Source organism: Crassostrea angulata, chromosome 8 (assembly GCF_025612915.1).
Source record: "Crassostrea angulata isolate pt1a10 chromosome 8, ASM2561291v2, whole genome shotgun sequence".
Lineage (NCBI taxonomy): Eukaryota > Metazoa > Mollusca > Bivalvia > Ostreida > Ostreidae > Magallana > Magallana angulata.
Window position 1 is genome coordinate 3729636 of NC_069118.1, and position 19758 is coordinate 3749393.

A 19758-nucleotide genomic window follows, 5' to 3' on the forward strand; every position below is an offset into this window, starting at 1 on the left:
TGCACGAGCATCAGTTAATTAAATTCTGATATTACTTGAAGGTAAAAAATCTTTTGTAATTGCAATAAAAAGATGGTATATGTTGCCTCAGTTTGGATTTTTATAAAAAGTGATTATTTAATTTAATTTAAGTATAATTAATAACAGAGAAAGAGAGAGAGAGAAAGGGGGATGGAGAGAGAGACAGAGAAACAGAAAGAGAGAGAGATAAGTTCTGTTAAAGTTTATCCTACTGTTCTTCAAGCAAACATAATATTGGTAAGATAGTATTTATGCCTTTCATTTTATCTACAACACTTTTTTGCGAGTCTTTTCGATTAAACCAATCTACTTATTACTAAATAGCAAGTAATACAATTATGTATACAAAAAACTAAACTTTACAAGCTTTTTCTCCAACCAATAATCTTTATCTTAAAATCGTTATAAAGATAATAATAAAAACAAGTAAAACTGTGTTACTCGCAAGCTTATACTTTATATATAACTTATAAATATATGTTTTTGAAATTGTATATAAAACTGTTTTATATATGTGTGCTATTATATACAATGCAGGCTTGGGGCGAATTACACGGTAAAGTAATGCATTACATTACCATTACTTCATGCATTTGGGCATTAAATTACCATTACTATTACTTAATTTTCTTGAAGTAATGCATTACATTACTATTACTTGAGTAAAGTAATGCATTACCATTACCATTCCTTTGTGAGAAGTAGACAAGAAGTTTTAAAAAACTAATTTTAAAGCTGATTAAAAAGTTTTTGCAAATTTTTAAATAAAAAACACGCTTAAACATATTTACAGGTTTATGTTCACTATTAGGTTCAATTTAAATGACTTATATAAGATTGCTGTTGCATCTTATAATCAGCGCAGAGAGAGAGAGAGAGAGAGAGAGAGAGAGAGAGAGAGAGAGAGAGAGAGAGAGAGAGAGAGAGAGAGAGAGAGAGACAGAGAGAGAGATTATTTTCAAATGGGTTACAAAACTGGAAGTAATTTTTAAGCTTTAAGAGATCATGGTTGCACATCATTCTTTATCGTGCATACTTTTTTTTGCTTTTAAGGGTGTATATCTATTCTCTATTCTAAAGGAACACAGTTAAGAGAAGGGTGGGGATTGGAGTGTTTAGCACTTCTTAAAACAATAGATTGTTTGATACTTAGATTATCCTTGGGGCATTGTGTGTTGTTGACACATTCTTCACAGTAAAGAATCCATTGAATGCACGACTAATTAGAGTAAATTTTTCAAACAATATAAAATTCTTAACAAAAACATTCTTAAAATATTATGAAATTGTGTTGTTATAGCTAGATATATTGACAATTTAAGAATGGATTTTTTTTATTTATTTTTTAATTATACAACTAAAATATCTTTATCTCAGGAATTATTTTTTCTTCTTTAAAACAATTTTTAATTAAATACAATTTCAATTATTATTCAGTTCATCACAATTTTAAAAATGAACATATGTAGAAAAGCATAGTAATGCAAAGTAATGCCATGTAATGCTAGTATTATACTGAATTTTTTAAAGTAATGCATTACATTGCCATAACTTGTAATGCTAAGTTTGTTGCATTACACATTACTAGCATTACTTTGAAAACATGTAATGCATTGCAATGCATTATCATTACATTTAGCATTACCCCACGCCTGGTACAATACCACTGCGATAATAAACCCTCTGATGTGTAAATAATGTCTTTATTGAGATCACATACGTTAGCTTTGCACTTGATGACATGTTGCATTCACTGCAAGGAAAGTTTTTATATCCCCCTTCAATGAAATTTACATCATAAAGTCTCTCAGCTTTTTTCAATTCAGTATTATTAAAATATTGTGGCAGTGAGAAAAAACATTTTCTATGCACATGAAATTTATTATGCTATTTTGTCATCTTTAACAAAACTAAATAGTTGATATATAGTGTTTTATTCCCCCTTATGGATCATTAATCAACTTTCCGATGCAGTTACTCAGGCAAACCGGAAGAAAAAAACAATGTTTGTACTTAATCACAAATAAAAACAGCTGACAACACCTCGATGTAATGCATTCTAAAGCATTGTTTTCAAGGAAACTTACTTGTAAATGCCTCTAAGATAGTCAGATTTCAAATGGTGCTAACAATTTAGATTTTTTTTTGCAGTTGTATGCATTTATTTGCTAAAACGTTCAGCTGTCTCCGTTAATTTCCGACAAGCAAGAGTTGAACGTGATCAGTATTGCTTGGATCCATACAATTTCTCAGAAATATTTTGATTATTGATACGTAGTTTATTGGAAATAATTCTATTCTTGAAAATTACACAACATGATTTATATAGGGCTTTCTCAAAATTCTCGTCGGAGAAGTTCGAGAATTCATAGTATCAAAATGTACGTAATTCAAATATGTATAAGAAACTACTTGCCAAGCAAAATAACATATTGTTGATTTTAAAATAAATGATAATCGAAAAAATCGACTCCCGTCAGTAATTCAGTACGTTGATTATATTTTGCAAGCATGATCAAAAACACAATTATCAAATTTTTAAGGACTACATTTCCGATTCTCCACTTTGAATTTTTCGCAGAAATTTTCTCTACTTATTAGATAGTTGCTTCTATGAATGTCAAATATATTGAATATATATGACAAAACTGGATGACATCATGCAAAATATATTGTAAAGTAATGCATTACATTATCATTTCTTCATGAATTGAAATAGCATTTCCTTTGCGAACTTATCCAAAAGTAATTCAAAACAATTCCGGTTACTTTGCGAAAAGTCAGTCATATGTTTTTAAAATTGTGGCTAACTGAATTGTTTCGCAAATGTTAAAAGGAGCATGGGCACGATTTGTCAAAAGTTATTTTTCCCTTTTTAAGATTACAATGCTGCAATAAGGCATTTATAAAAGTCAATCAAAATTTGAGTGTCAATGGTCGGGGTATTAGCGTGAAAAAAAGCTCTCAATTCTTTGTTATATAAAGAATGTTTTTGTTTACATTTCGAATATTAGAATAAAGCTTCATGTTTAGATCTAAAAAAAAAATATGACAGTCGCTAGGGACTGCTTATCAAAACGATAATGTTCAAAACGAATTAGCAGATAGAAAAAAATCAAAGAATTGTAAGCTCTGAATCTTAGATAAAACTCTACCACTGACACTCAAATTTTGATTGATCATTAGCAATGCTTTACTTAAGCATCGTTCACAAAAAAATAGAAAAATTAAAATTTGACGAAAGTCGTGAGCATGCACCTTTATTATATGAAACACACTTTAACATATCTACAGGTCTATGTTCACCAACAGGTTCAAATTTAATACAAGACAACTGTTGCAATTTTATGATCATCAAAATCTCATAAGTTTCATCTTTTAACTGCATCATGTCAGGTTTGAAAATCTTACCATCTGTTCTAAATAAACATTTTACAGTCACATTTACCTTTGTTATAATAAATTATTGAACCTTTTTAAATCTTTTAATTTATATAACGAGGTGTTGAACATGATCTGGAAATCAATACAGAACCTGGGCAAAACCTTTCAACAGTAAAAATTTAAGGCGTTATTATTATTAGTTTTTTCATATAAGAATTATTAAAAACTTAATCAGTTGGTAAAATTTGAACTTATGAGGATATATAGTTCTTTTACAGCCCCATAATCCTCTGTTTCCGGTTACACAGGCAATGTTCACCTGATTTGTTTGTGACCAGCAAAGATCAAGACCAATGAGAGAGAAAGGGTTATTATATATATATATATATATATAACAATGATATAAAGATACAATATATCTCTCTCTCATTCTCTCATTCTCTCTCTCTCTCTCCAAAGTTTCATGCGTCAATTTCTGGCCAGTGAGAATCTCCATCACCGAAAAGGAAAGCAAAGAATGGTATCAGTTACCCCTGTATACGTAGCGCCGTATTCTCCATTTAAGTGTGCGTAGGGTCAATGGTGTTTAAATAGCACTGACCTCTTTGACATACAATGGCAAATATGATATCATACATTGTCATCGGTGTCATTATTAAAAGTGTTAAATTGTGCATTTGCATACATTATGGCAGTACGAAACCAAGCACACCATGGCGTTACATGAATATTGAAATACATGTAAAATGAAGGAAGGAAAAAATTGAATTTTCGTACTAAAAAAAGTATTTTTAATAAAATGGTATCAAATAAATTGTGTTTTCAACCTACTATTCCTAAGTACCCTTACTCGGGTTTTTTTCAAATTTGTCCTCATCTGGGGCCATGTAGCAACAACTGTTTTCATTATATGCAAAGTCAGGGCCATTTTGCCATTAAACACGCAAAATAGTATATCAATGAAAAATGAGTGAACGGATATAATTAAGACCTATAATAAAAGAGGAAGAGTAATCCGAAATAAAGAAATTTTATATGTTATAATGAAAGTTTGACACACTTCTTTTTCTTTTATCTTTTCATTTAGAAATATTTAGTCGCCGAATTCTTTTTATTCGAATCTCAGATGCAACTTTAATTTATACATGTTGAAATATTAGTAGTGAGAAATATTCCTAAATATTATCCAAGAATTTTTTATTGCTTATTTGCTGTTTCATTTATTAATATCATAATTATTAACATTTGTATTGTTGTATAATATTCATTTTAGAAGATAAAACGTATTCACTCATCCGAAACTGATATCGATGTCCCTAAATCCAGTTTTGTACTCATTCCAGCATTTGGGGAAGTAAACCGACTTACAATGTACTTACTCTGAATAGTATCAACCATAACTTACCCAATAATACATTAACGAAAATTTGTGAAAACAGTGATAAATCAAAATACATTTTACCATAACATTTTACACAGCAGTCAACATATACCAATTGAAACTAACTATAATTGTGCTGCATTGTATAAACATTTGGTTACAGACATATTTCCATCATAATGAACTGTACGGATGAATTCAACACCGACCTGGATCTTTGTCTTAATACAGTCACAATAAACTTCTTAATATGTTAGTCCCATCACAAAGTTTAATTTTTTTGTACATCTGATAATTAATGATTTCGAAAAAAAAATCACTCAACATAACACACCAACATGTGTGAGGAGAATAAAAGAATAAAACTTTAAGAAAAGGTGTGATTGCATTTATAATGACGATACATCAGTGTAATTAAATTAGATGTGAGTATTTCAAATAGAGCAAACAGTACCATTGCTTACTATTTTGGTTATCACAAAGACGAGCTATGATAAAGTATTTACATTTTCAAATGTCTTTGTCTGTGACAACATTACAAATCAATTTGAACACTTAAACCCAATAACTTCATAAAATATGACTGACCAAAATGGGCGAGTCTTATAGCATATCGAAAAACGGCATTGGGTGTGCCGCGTACTAATACATAGTATGTGTTATATTTTAAAATAGTGTTTTAAAATAATGTTGTTTTAAAGTGTACAGATTGGAAATAATATAAATATAAGTAATAAGGAATCATTCTTTGAAAATTTCGGTCGGAGCGTGGTCAAATCTATCATAAACCCTTCGGGCTTTATTGGATTTGAACACGCCCCTACCCAAATTATCACCTCTTATGATTTCTTATTCTTTAACTATATTTAGTGAGCAAAAGCAATATTTGTCGTAGTCATGGGTGTTATTTTATGTTATTTTTAGATATTTTTTCTTCAATTACTAAATATTACACAATTCTTTTTTTTTAATCGTATTGAGTTCAGATACATATATTTGATCTGTTATTAATTCCGCAGGATGTGCATTCCCATATAGACTATGAACAAAGCGAGATAACTTTGGGAAAAAAATATTGTAATGCAGAAATTTATTGATAAGCCTAAACAAAAAACCCCATAAAAATATGGTAATGCATTGTAATATTAACATAATATGTTTTACAGTGCGAACTTTAACCATAATCATAACCGCTGCAGCGCCTTTGAACAAGGTCATATATGCTGACATTGTATTAAGTTGAACTTTGACCTTGAATCTTGCCTCTCACAGAAACAATGTCACATTGCAGTCATATGTTCAATCTACAGTTGTTGTTGTTGTTTTTTTTTAATTATGCTTTATTTCACTTCAACAACAATACCCATTTACAAAAGCCAGATATCCCGGGTATTAGGAAAATTGGCATCATTATAATAATAATGAGAATAACAGAACAAAAGTAATTTATAACAGGTTTGTCAAACGCTTTACCATATTTTTAAACAAATTCAGGTTTGAAAAATCTAGCATGATATCTATATCCTTAAATAAAGAATTTTTAACAAATTGTTTTGATTTTAAACTATCTTGACACTCGTTTTTATTCTACATCCCATTTTGAATTTGTATATCTTAAAAGCTATATAAGATATAATTGTATTATAAAACAATACTTTTGGGTTAGTTTCAACATAAAAACCAATTACAACATGTTTCCATTTAACAGTAAAATTTAAAGCATTGTTCAAATTATGCCATATCTGTTTTACATTATCACAATCAAAAATAGGATGTTTAATATCTTCATTTGAGATGTCACAATAGTCACATTTTGCATTTTGTCTTATTTTACATTTTTGCAAAAAAGAATTGGTACATAAGATATTGTTAAGCAGGTTGTAATTGAATTCACTTAAACGCTTGTCATACATGTTCTTTATCTTATTTGCATAGATGCTTGGCCAATACTCTTTATTTACACAATAATTTCTGCTTAAATAAGATTGATGGCAAGGAGGTTTAAACTTTCTTGACAACATATTTTCGTAGTAAAATTACATTTTTTCTCTAAGATACAATGAGCACTGTTATGAAAATTGAATGTATTTACAAAGTCTGTTCTAGTAAAAACACAGCATTTCATATCAAACAAAATACTGTTTTTCTTAATTACATTTCGAATTATATTATATTCACACAACCAATTGTATTTATTTGACAGAATATCTGAAAATTCCTGTAATGATTTAAACACACCATTTTCATTAAATACATCTTTTACATACAAAATATTACTCGCTATTCAATTCTGAAAACATAATGTTTTGCCCTTGTATTGAAACAAATTGTTATTCCACAATGGCTGTCGTGCAAACTTGATGTCTGATAAATTAGATACATCTATTGTCTTTTTACATTCATTAAAGTAACTAAATATTTCTTTATAAAAAATGGGCAATTTAGATATTATTGTAAAATTTTCGGTTTTTGTTTCAGACAGTGTGAGCATATAATTCAAATCTATTTTCATTACATTCAAGTAGCTGTTTACAATGTTATTAATGACATTGGATTCATCAATCAATCGTTTAACCCATGATGCCTTAATAGCCTTTAGTTTTAGCTCTATATCTACTAAACCTAAACCACCATTTTCTTGTTTTCCTATTACTGTTTCTCTCTTAATTCTATCACGTTTATTCCATATAAAGTTAAAAATACTATTTTTCATTTTTTTCATTAAATCTTTTTCTGGAATAGGTAAGATTGAACTAACGTATATTAATTTTGATACGGCTAAGGAGTTAACAACACATGTTTTTCCAAAAATCGTTAACTTTCTTTTCTTCCATGATTCAAATAATTTCTCCATATCTTCATAGATTTTTAACCAATTAAAATTATAACATTGTTCTTTGTTATGACCAATAAAGATACCTAAACAACGAACAGCATTGTTGGTAACACTAATATCACAAACTTCTGTGTACCTGTCTTTGAGATTCCCTAAAAGTATGCACTGCGTTTTTTTCTTATCAATTTTTGATCCAGCATGATTGCAAAAATTTTCAACGGTTTCGATTGCCTTTTCTAGTGACTTTATATTTCTCAAAGCTAGAGTTACATCATCTGCGTGTTGTAATTTTTTTTATTTCTGTGAATGAGTTATTAAGTTGAATGCCTTTAATTTGATTTTTGTTTTTTAGTTTCAAAGATAATATTTCTGCTACGAATAAATACAACAAAGCTGAAATAGGACAACCCTGTCTTATTCCTCTAGACATCGAGCAAGTTTTTGAAATCCAACCATTATTTTTAATTCTAAAGATTGGATTTGTGTACAAAATGTTTACCCAGGTAATAAAATTATCCCCAAAATTAATTTTTTTAAGAACGTGAAATACGAAAATCCATTCCACCGAATCGAACGCTTTTTCAAAATCTATAAATAAAAGGATACCATCATGTGCATGTTCCATGCAATATTCATAAATATCTAAGACAACTCTAGCATTTATTCCAATAAATCGCCCTTTGCTGTATGCTGATTGCTCTTTACTAATTAATTTATCAATAACTTTTTGTAATCGTCTTGCAAATATGAAGGCAATTATTTTATAATCTGTATTTGTCAAACTTAACGGTCTATAGTTTTTTAAATCGGTTTTATCTCCTTTCTTGAATAAAAGGGTAATAAGAGATAGGCGTTGTGAAAAGGACATTTCCTGATTAGAAATACGGATAATAATACTTCATAAAACAAGGGGCCAATATGACTCCAAAAACATTTATAGAACTCGCACGGTATTCCATCTAAACCTGGAGACTTATTATTTTTCATGTTAAAAACCGCTCCTTTACATTCGTCTATTGATGGTATTGTATCAAGATTTTGTTTTTCATTTTCATCTAGTGTTGGGCAATGTATATCATTTAAATAGTTTGATATGTTATTGTCTTCGATTGACGTACTTTTATTAAGTTTTTCATAAAAATTACACATTTCGTTCAAGATTTCAGAGTTGGAAGAAAACGTCCCATTATCATTATTTATTTCATATATTGTATTGTTTATCTGATTTTTCTTTTCCATACTGAGGAAAAAATTTGTATTTCTTTCACCTTGTCCTATCCACTGAGCTTTCGACCTAATTTGTGCACCTTTTGCTATTTGATTGTACATATCATCTAATTCTTTTTCAAGAGTTTTTTTTTCATTCATTTTAATTAGGGCACTTGGAAGATTTTCAATTTCTTCAATTTTATCTTCAGTAAGCTTAATCCTTAGTTTATATTATTTTTTGATTGTTTAGCGTAATTTATTGAAAAGTCTCGGATTTTTACTTTAAAAAGTTCCCATCTTGAGATTGAATCTAATGATTTATCTAAATCCTTAAATATATCAATGATTCCTTTTTTGTATTCATCGTGTTCAAGGTGAGAAATGTTTAATTTACAATACCCCGAACCCCGTTCTAATTTGTTAAGATCAACACAAGCTTTTAGATATCTATGGTCGTCATTCTCGTGTTTTTGTTATGTGTACCTGGAATGCGTCTGATAATCATATTTTTCGTCAAATCTAAAATTTCGTTACTAACAAATATGTAATCTATTCTGCTCTTAGGGCAGTTATCTGCATCACACCACGTAAAACCATTTTTATCAGGATATTTTTGTTTCCAAATATCAACAAGATCTAATTTATGTAAGATTTCAGATAAGCGTTTCTGTGATTTATCATTTTTCTTTTCAAAACTACAATTAAATCACCACACAAAAACACTTTACTCCCCAGAATTGTATGCCTAGAAGTAAAAGACCTAAGTCTATTAAAAAATTCTATTCTCGCATTTTCCATGTTTGGTGCATACACATTAATAAACGTAATTAAAGTATCGTCTATTTTTGCATTTACTAAAAGTTTTCTTGCATCTTCAGATTTATGCACGTTGAGGATATCTACATTACGTTCTTTACGAAAAAGAATAGAGACTCCTCTACTATATGGAGAGTCAGAAAATGCATGTATACAGTTACCATTCCATCTGGAATCATAATTATCTTTATATTTTTCTATAAAATGAGTTTCCTGCAACAATACTACATCAAATCTATTCTGTTCTAACCATATATAAAACTTATTTCTTTTTACATATAAGTTCAACCCTCTGACATTTACAGATATAATATTTAAGTTATGCATAGGTAAGTTCAATTAATCAAAGTACATTTGTTTATGTAATAATGACATAACTATATGATACCATACCTATTATACAGTCTAGGTATTTTTAATATGCTGAAGTCACTTAAGGAAGACCGCAACAGTTTATTTCTCTTCCTCAGAGCTCTCAGAATCAGGGTTGCATCCCGAGACGTCGCTGTCGGATGCAGTTCTGAGTTCCTTCAACATCTGCACAATGTTACGCTGTCGTGATTGTTCACGGTTGTTTTGTTTCTGCTTGCGGTTTGCGCTGTCGCTTAGTTTTCGTTTTCTAACTTTTTTTGAAATTTTTTTCAAAAGAACTCCAAGGGTATTTGATCCAGGCCAGTGTTCTGGTTTCGTATTTTGACCTGACCCCCATTCGTTGTTAAATGTCGCCTCAACAAAGGTTGTGGATTGTTTGGCGGTCCGCAGTTTTTCCTGGAATACTTGTACTTGGACGCACTTATTTTTAAGGATTTCTTCCATAACCGCAGTTTTGGTCGACTCCCATTGTTCATTCGTTTTTATTTTTTTTTCCATGTCGAAGGGCTGAGAGTGCGTCAGTTGCGTCTTTAATGATGTTTGCGGATTCAAGATCCCCACATCGCACAGCTTTTGTGTACTAAAAAGCGTGTTCAGCAGACTTGTGCTTAATACCACAGAAATCCAGCTCACATGGAAAAAAATTGGACAACACGTCCTCTACTCCACAGAAAGGGGTTAACAGTTTCTGTGGTTCATAATGAGGACATGTTTTATCACCAGGGTTATGTCCTGGTTGTTTACAGACTTTGCAACAAGTCTCGGATGTGCATCTTGATCTGGTGTGGTTAGTTTTTCTAGCAGTTGGTGCAGATCAAGTTTTCTGTTTTTTAGGTTGACCATAATGAAAAACTTTGCATTGAACACCTGCACAATGGTTAATTCTAGGTAAATATTTACCGTCGGCCAAGGGTTCAACAAACATAAATCGAGTGCCATTGAGAATGCTGGTCATTCTTTTTGTCTCAGGATGTCGTATTTTTTCGTATAAGATCTTGCTCACTAATTTAACTCCTAGTTTTTCAAGCATTTCAAGGACTGCTGTGTCGGCTACTGACAACGGAAGACCGCATACACGTATTTTCAGTGTTTTCTGGTCAGCGGTTTTGGCACCGGAAGTGTATGGATTGGTATCATAAAACTGATAAGAGATATTACTAATTTCTATTCCCTGCACAAGTAGTTTATTTCTGTTTTCTGTGTTTTTCAAATAAACACGCCAAAGATTTCTGTCCAGTTGTACACACAGCAGGTCATCACCAATGACCCGTTTGATTGGTTCGATCAAATCATAATCAGTAAACTGTTTCCCTCCAATTGACCACAAGTCATTGTTCTTGAGGTATAACGGTTTACATGTCCTGTCAACCGTGAGTGAGTTAAAACCCTCAACGTCGCTTTCCGTCATGATTTGATTAGTACCGTTATTACAGTCAGCACTAGTAGCACAGGTAAGCGGGTGAGAATTAATCACCAGGTAAACAGATAAACTCTTTATATACACTATTTACAAAGTACTATTTACAAAACCAAAATCATAAGAATTCATACACTTACTGTTTTGGAAACACATAAGAAATCCAATAGAAACACTTCTTTCATCTGAAAATGTCCCGAATTGGAAAAATTGTCAAAAAACACAGAGCGAAAAATAGCGCGACTAGCTTGCTCCGTGTCACGTGACCAAATCATTTACAGTTGTTGTTGTTTGAAACTTGGGCCTTGACCGCTGCACATCCCAGGGTCAAGGTCACATTTGCTTACATTGTATTATGATTTGAATTTTGAACAAACGTTGTATTTGACTTCAAAATTCAAAAAAATACACATTTATGTATATATCAGCCGTGCCTATTTTCGCCAATAAATAAGTTACAAAAACCTTTTTTGTTTTCCTTGCAATCTCTGAGACAATATGTTTTACGGTGAGACCTATAAGAGAAAACGATGATGAACTATGTATGTACGTACATGTACCATATGGGTAATTTAAAGGGGAAGGAAAGTCAAAAACATAATTTATTTATTTTAATAAAGTGGTGTAAATTATCACATGTGGTCATGCTGTTTTGAAAATAAAATACGTAATTAAGCTTTAATGAACGTTTGAAGTTGGAGAAATCGTATTTACTGGAGGCTGACATGATGTAGAACTCTTTTGTATTAAAAACCAAATTTTTTTTATTATTTTGACGTCACACCATCTATTCCGGTTTGGTTTACATATACAAATGAATGTAGTGCTCTGAATATAATTAACGCTGGTTTATACCTTTCTGTTACTCAAATAATCGACTAAACAAAATTGATAATGTTTGAGTTCACACGTCAATCTAAAGAATAAATACATGTATTATTGTATGCATAAATATATGCATTTTTATAAGTAAATGACAGCTGTTAATCTGCTATCATTCAAAGTTGAAAACGACCTCGATTAAATTTTTCATTCCAAGTCAAGTTCTTTGCTAACTGAATAAATGTTATAATTGTAATCGGGATGTTTAAAATTCATTCTTTAAAGTCGGAATTACCATGTCGAAATAATGACGGCAGACATTTTCTATGATACTTGGCATCTGTTGACAATTTCCACATTTACGCGGAGATTTCTCCGACACTAACTTCCGCTTTTAGATTTCAACGAACATGCTCCATTTGACGTTAGTTTGTAGTTTGCAAAGGTAAAAGAACGGTCTCAAATCAATATTGTTTCAAATTTTCCAGAACTTGTCATTTAGAGCGAATATCATGATGTAATGTTGATAAGACAAACCGGAATAGATCTCCCGTGGCGGCGGGAAATTTAAATTAAGCGATCGATTTTCTTGATTTATTCAGTGTTCCGGGGTTTTTAATGAAAATAAATACGATTTACAATTATAGAAGATGATACTTAATTGATTTATTGTACAACATATTTTTAGTTTCCTTCCCCTTTATTACAAAATGAGCATGGTTATTTAAATGGATGCAAGAAGAACGTAAATTGTTTTGAATTAAAAATAAAAACCAATATACTTTCTTATTTATCATTCATAACTTCACGCAACAGGTAGATCATGAGTTTTTATTGATTTTTTTATGATGCTGTCAAATAGTAACGATGATAAGATAAGGTCCAATGCATCGTCTTTCCCTTTTCAAAAGTAATTGTAACATCAGTGGCGTTTTATGCTATATAAAATTGCCTTGTAAGATTGATTTTAAGAAAACTTCCTTGAGAACCAAGGGTCACAAATACCCGAAATTTGCAGCAATCATATGTATCCTTCCAAAATCTATTAAATGTGAGATTTCAATTCAGTTAAGTACAGTTATGTCCTATTTCTGAAGAAATGCCCCCATTCGTTAGCGTTTCAAGACTTTGAGAGAACTTTGTTAATGCAAGCAGATTTTTAAATTCAATTTTCAGTCATTACAGTCACAGTTCACGTCGATGTAGTGTCGTCTGGCTTTTTAAAAAGTACACTGAGAATTAAAAGAAGTATATCATTTAAACCTAAACCTAAACCTTACGTAAAATAGCTTGACGTTCTTGATTTATTTCGGTTCTCAAAAACTTTACTTTGATTCCTACGTGAAAACGCCATATGCAATTTTTATTGTATTTTGATTGAAAGTGTGCCGAGGTTATAAGTTGGGTGTAGTATATCCTTGAATATTGTGTCAGCAGTATATTCACATAGCCATTAGTTATCATTATCTTTATTTTGATTTTTTGTGAGAGCGTGACAATGGAAATCGCATTTATAGAGAACTGCCTATCTGACAGTGATTAACTGACGCCAAAAAAATCCAAAGGTTTAATTTGCAGTTCGGTTAAATTATTTTCGTTGCACAAGCCTTGCCGGTACAGCATGCTTCGCGCCAGGGAGCTGTGCTGGCTACAATATATTGAAATAGTTTATCATGTATATAAAATTTTTAAAAATGCGCTTGTAAATATTGACACTGTAAAAATAATGACATTACATGATCTTAAAATCTAGAAAATAAACTTTTGTTGGCTTATTGAGATTTTTTTTTTAAATATAACTTTCTTTCTTTTTTTAAATGTGACAACAATACGGTTTGGTCAGCAATGATCTTTCTAGACTTCCGTAAAATATATATCGACATCAAAATTGCCTACGTCATTTTTTATTTGAAAATAATTAAGATTAAGTAATATAATTTACGGAAGGATTTTTCTTTAATGGACATCGATTATTTAATCTGTTTTACTACCAGTGGCATAACATCCATGCCTTTTAGATTACATGTATCTACAACACCTGTCTATGTGAGTTTTTGTGATCGGTTTCGGCCGATCACAGTTGTGTCCATATGAGGCATCCTGCAAATTTAACTATTTGCGCACGCATTGCGGCTTGCACTATTTTATTTATTAACCTTATTTAAATCTTTAATTAGACGTAGATTACTAAAACGGTAACATTATCCGTTTACCCTGAAAATAAAACATTTATAGAGTTACATACATAATGATTTAAATCTCGTTTTTTTTTCCAAATATGCGTAGGAATATTAGTCGGAAGTATGATTCGCCTACTAAATGTAAAGCTCATTCATGCCTTGCCATTTCCGAAATCAATAAAACGGTGCTATATATAGTTTACTGCATGTTGCGTATATTATATAAACAGAGCTGACCAATGATATATCATGCCGATCATTCCACAGGTGCTTGTGGACTGGACCGTGCACTACCACCCCCCCCCCCCTTTCTATGTTTTTTTTTTCAATTGTTTTTTTTATTTCTTTTATTAATTATCGTTAACAACCCCTTATATATGTCTCCAGTCGAAAAATAAAAGAAATATCACGACTCGGTATATAGTAGCATTTTACAATCACACTCGTTTCCCCTATATATATAAAGAGAGAAGGTAAGCAACTCCCGTTTTTTTACATTGAGGTACCACCTGGGAAATTCAAACGATTACTATATCAAAAAGCGCTATACCTTTAGTGTCATCTATTTTTCTCACTTCCACACATATCCTTCTATCTGAAAACTTATATAGTTTAGCACGCTGAACCGTAATCTATCCAATTAATAAACATTTGTCACTCGCGACCACGATATTTTGAAACGTTCCAAGTAGAAGCTACGGAAGTTAGCTGCACAGCGACATCTATGCTAAGAACGATAACTCTTCCCGTGTTCCGAATGTCATTGACTTAATGGTAACGCACGAGAGGCCCGAAAAAAAGTTCGGGAAAAGTTTTAGCACAATATTTAAGAAAATGGATGTAGATCAATTGTTTACCTTTCAAGCAGCAATTAATGGCCATAACTTGGTCAACACTGGCCAAGCTGGGACAGGAAAAACACATATAATAAAAGAAATTGCAAAACACATTAGGTATACAAAAAAAAAAGAAGTATCAATAGTATGCTCTACAGGCATTGCAGCAACACATTACCAGGATTTGAAAGCCCAGACACTTCATAGGTGGGCTGGCATTGAAGACGGCAGGCATTCAAATGCTGAAATTTTGCATTTAATTAATCATGATGAAAGATTTCAAACAGCTAAGAAAAACATACAATCAGTAGAAACACTAATTATAGATGAAGTTTCCATGATAAGTTCCAAAAGTTTACAACAGGTCCAATAGTGAATATTAAGTGAAAATGTGCGAAAATCAAACAACATTTTTGGCGGCATACAAGTAATTTTAGTAGGCGATTTTTATCACCTTTCACCTGTTTCAAATGAATTATATGGCGATCCAGGCAAACATTGTTTCATGCTGCCTTATGGTTTGATGAATTTTTTACCCATAAAATTTATTTAAATATAATCCATCGCCAAGACGAACCAAATCTTATAAAATGTGTAAATGAATTAGAAATTGGTACACCATCAGATGAAACAGTGGCGTTTTTGAACTCTTTAGACAGACCTTTGGAAAATGAAGATGACTGTGTACATTTATTTGCAAGAAATTTTGATGTGGACATGTTTAATTATACAAAACTGCAAATCAACGAAATCAGCTGCTGTTCCATATTCTAAATTGTTAATTAAATATATCATTATTTGTGTGTGCTCTGTGGAGTTCATATCGGACGTCTTTTTGCCTAAATCTTCTGGATTGAATTTTTGCCGATTTGTATATTGAGCCAAAACTTTTCCCGAACTTTTTTTCGGGCCTCTCGTGCGTTAAGTCAATGACATTCGGAACACGGGAAGAGTTATTGTTCTTAGCATAGATGTCGCTGTGCAGCTAACTTCCGTAGCTTCTACTTGGAACGTTTCAAAATATCGTGGTCGCGAGTGACAAATGTTTATTAATTGGATAGATTACGGTTCAGCGTGCTAAACTATATAAGTTTCAGATAGAAGGATATGTGTGGAAGTGAGAAAAATAGATGACACCAAAGGTATAGCGCTTTTTGATATAGTAATCGTTTGAATTTCCCAGGTGGTACCTCAATGTAAACAAACGGGAGTTGCTTACCTTCTCTCTTTATATATATAGGGGAAACGAGTGTGATTGTAAAATGCTACCGAGTCGTGATATTTCTTTTATTTTTCGACTGGAGACATATATAAGGGGTTGTTAACGATAATTAATAAAAGAAATCAAAAAAAAAAATTGAAAAAAAAAATAGAACGGGGGGGGGTGGTAGTGCACGGTCCAGTCCACAAGCACCTGTGGATCATTCCTTTAAAAGGATTACTTGTTTCGATTTAACCGATATACTTAATAGCAAGATGTATAATTACATGTATGTATGCAAAACTACAGAATATATAATTCTTATTTCCAATCAATGATATTCATTTTAAACCTTGAAATACAATGATGATGATGAAGATGATAATAAAATGTAATATGTAAAAGCTGTTTTTTTACGTGTATCATGTATTTAGGAGGCTGCCACCTGAGATGCAATTGGTGTCAATCATCCGTAAACCATTTAGAAATAAAGATGGCGGCTTAAAATGTTCATTTATTATTTTTATTTGTGACCCATATCACATGTCATTCTTTAAGATTTAGGCTTAAACAGAAATGATAATTTTCCTGAAATTCGTGTTAAAATATGATATTGAAATATATGAACAAATCAAACATATAATTACAAATAACATAAATCTAACGCTTCGTGTAACATAAACAATGTCATCTTCGCTAGCCAAGGATTTTCGGTCCACTTTGCTCCCCGTAAACGTTTATGGGGAGCAAAGCGGACCGAAAACCCTTGGCTAGCGAAGATGAAACAATGTAGGTGTTACATTTAACAAATGTAAGATATGTCATCAAATATTTTAGGATAAAAGAATTTACTTTTTCATGACTTTAATAAAATATGAGCTAAATATACCAAAATATATCGATAGAAATAGAAATAAAAATGTTCAAAATGTTTTAGGATCAACATTAAAATATAATTCTAATGCACAAACGTTAACTATCTGGATGTTAGGTCTGTACTGAAAATTAGGAAGCTAAAGTAATAGTACTCAAACTTTTGAGAAATAAAAAAAATATTTATTTGCTTCTTGAAAATATAGTCCCTTACTTAACCATGTAACATTGTAATTTTTAAAAATCTTTTTATTCAATATAGTTTATTTGGCATTGTAAAATATAAATATACAAGGATAAAAATAACATGATGCAGAATGTTCAGAATATAAGTGACTCAAAATGGTTATCATGGGAGAGAGAAAGAGAGAGAGATAGAGCGATAGAGGGAGAGAAAGAGAGAGAGAGAATTTGTAAGAACCTCTTAAGTTGTAAGAACTTGTGTTCGGACCTTATGTGTATGTTTATGTAATAAAATATGTTCAAACCAGAGAGAGGAATTAACATCTATAAATAAAAAACTTTCATACTTGTATTAATCCTTTCTATAGACACATTTTATATGTAACAATTATAATATCATAATATTTTAAATACCAATAAGAAAATAAACCTTGTACTCGGCTGTCTTCTTTCTGTAAATATCCACTTGATTTAGATCATAGACCCTACTTAATGACGCTTTACAGTAGCGTTGTGGAGGTGTCCAATGCACTCGCTTCTAACCGCTGCGACCCGACTATGATCCCCGTGATCGACAGTGGTTGTATGTGATAGAGTACGGCGGTCGCCCGCTCGGGCACGTGTGTTTTCTCCGGTTACTCCGGCTTCTTTCAACAACAATTACTCCCTCGCGCTCATATCTGTGCCAACGAGAGATATTAATTTAAGTTGTAGAACTTGTTTATCAATTGTTGTAAAATAAATAAAGTTCAGGTTCAGGTTCAGGACTCTTTACACTTGATACATATAGCATAATTGTATTATATTTACATCTACAAATGACGAGTGCACTTCTACGTAAATATTGAAAAAAAAATGAAGATTCAAATTTAGCATAATTGTTTACCTAACATCACCTATTAATATCTTATCCATAAGAATCAGCAAATTCTAGCGCTGAATTTACTGTAAATAAAAAGCATGAAGCTTAACAACATAGTAAAGGTCGGCCGACATTTGTGGTTTTGTATAGTAAATCGAGGACGTGCATTCTTTTCAAGCCTTTGTTAACTATCAGCCTAACCGAGTACACACTTGTGGAAAAGACAAAATATGCATTATGCATTTAAAAAACTCCTGTGAAAATAAGAAGTTTGTAATACATTAGGCTGGTACCTAAAAATGGAAAACGTATGAAAATATCAAGTTTTTCCAATAGCAAGTGCGTGACTCATGTCTGAACCCATGCATGGAATAATCGCATGGGTTCTATACAGGTAGACGTTTGTCAAATGTGCTCACCGTAGAACATTGACATGTTTTAAATCAACTATATATGGCAAGGAATGTTTGTTTGATCACTATGGTAATATGCTATTTCAAAGCTTTATTCGATTTGTTCCTGTTTATCGATTGGTCTTAACCTACAGCGACCTAGAAAAAACCCCGAATGCACGAAATAGTCATGACGATGTCAGACTCAAAGTCGTACAGCAGACGATTTGGCTGTTTCTTTTAGCTTACGAGCATACGTTTAGTGAATTTTACCTACTTTTCATGATTTATCAATAAGCTAAAAGGAAGATGGTAATATAAACAATAAAATGTTCTCTTTGATGATCCATGCGGGTTATGAAGGCAATCATTGCAGAAAAAAATTACAAAACCCGCAAACGCGGGTTAAGTATTTTTCTGCAATGTCGTTACCTTGATATCCCAAAGAAAGCATGTTATTTAAGTGAGAAAACATGCTTCATGCGCAGGAAAGCTCTTATGCTAATGTCATTAAAAATGTTATAACAGCTATATACATGTAGTGTTTTATTCCCAATTTTATTTTACATTTGCAAACATGATGAAACACACAATCATCGGAATCTTCGTTTTATGGACCATATTTATGGGGCTTCACTTGGGTTGTTGTTGTGGACAAGTTCTCGACAAATCAGCAATCATTGCAGAATTTTTTTTACATAACCCGCTAACGCAGTTTAAGTATTTTCTGCAATGTCGCTACCTTCATATCCCGTATGTATTACCAAAGAAAGCATGTTATTGTTTAAACATTTAATACACGGGTATGATAAACTTTCATATCATAAAGTATCTCTGCTCTTGTCGAGGAAATATTGTTCACGGATTGTGGCAATGCGTTTCCTTTTTTCACAATTTTAAGTGAGAAAACATGCTTCATGCGCAGGAAAGCTGATATGCTAATGTCATTAAAAATGTTTTAACAGCTTTATAC

At 31.6% G+C, this 19758-nt stretch overlaps 1 pseudogene; it reads right to left on the reverse strand.

The window, feature by feature from the left end:
• Window positions 1–9544: 9544 nt before the first annotated feature.
• LOC128159179 (uncharacterized) lies at window positions 9545–10974 on the reverse strand (annotated as a pseudogene).
• Window positions 10975–19758: the final 8784 nt, after the last annotated feature.